General features: G+C 41.8%; 1 protein-coding gene and 1 long non-coding RNA gene across 7 annotated transcripts in view; one reads left to right on the forward strand and one right to left on the reverse strand.

The window, feature by feature from the left end:
* Window positions 1–338, forward strand: part of LOC116686951 (uncharacterized) — a 3,077-nt gene extending 2,739 nt beyond the window's left edge. The window contains exon 3 of the long non-coding RNA XR_004331433.1: window positions 251–338. This is a non-coding gene — a long non-coding RNA (uncharacterized LOC116686951). The remainder of the gene's footprint in view (window positions 1–250) is intronic.
* slc4a11 (solute carrier family 4 member 11) overlaps window positions 1–775 on the reverse strand; it is a 156,939-nt gene that overhangs the window by 99,311 nt on the left and 56,853 nt on the right. The gene's annotated exons all lie outside the window — the stretch shown is intronic.

The following is a 775-nucleotide window of genomic DNA, read 5'->3' on the forward strand; positions in this document are numbered from 1 at the left end:
ACCCAGGGCTCGGTTTACACCTATCTCCATTTCTAGCCACAGAAGGAACTCATATTAATGTTACAAAACCTCATATAGTGACATTTTCATGCCGTGGGACCTTTAAAAACTATTTACCACCAAAGCAGCTTAGAGCAGGCTTAATTTGGAGACTTAAAAAATAAATTAAACATAACTGGGGTGAAAAACTGGGCCAACTTTGCGTAACATTCCTCTGATTGTACAGATGTTGCCATACTTCCTTGGGAAGAAAAACAATCTGTCAAAGGAATTGGGATACAAGTCAGGCTGTATGACTGTATGATAAAGGAGAACTCTGTTTTCCAAGTTTTTAGGAGCCGTAGTCGATGTTGTTGCTGTAATGTTGGCTTGGACGGTGGCACTGGTTTGCAGCGATGTAGACCTAACGGTAGCAGCAGCACAGAGACTAGAAGACTGAAAATTCTCTGCGTATTTCAGATTTATGGCTGGTACATTGCATGTGTGACCAAAGAGAGTGAACCCCTATCCAAGTTTTACTGATGGTTTTTTGCAATTGCCCATGTTTGTCTAAGTTGCCTAGCTGTCAGAGCTGTTAAGGAGCTTGATGTTCAGCAGCCTCTAGTCATCCAGTTCAGCACGCAAAATGTTTCATCCAGAATTTTTAAAAAGTAGATTCATTAAGTGTAATCTATCAACTAGCTCCGCTACCTTCTTCGTTGCTCTGGTTGGTAGATGGTAGCTATCCTATTTCGGCAGAGGGAATTTGAAAGACGACTGTTTAATTCCCCCCCCC

Source organism: Etheostoma spectabile, unplaced genomic scaffold, assembly GCF_008692095.1.
Source record: "Etheostoma spectabile isolate EspeVRDwgs_2016 unplaced genomic scaffold, UIUC_Espe_1.0 scaffold58, whole genome shotgun sequence".
NCBI classification, from domain to species: Eukaryota; Metazoa; Chordata; class Actinopteri; order Perciformes; family Percidae; genus Etheostoma; species Etheostoma spectabile.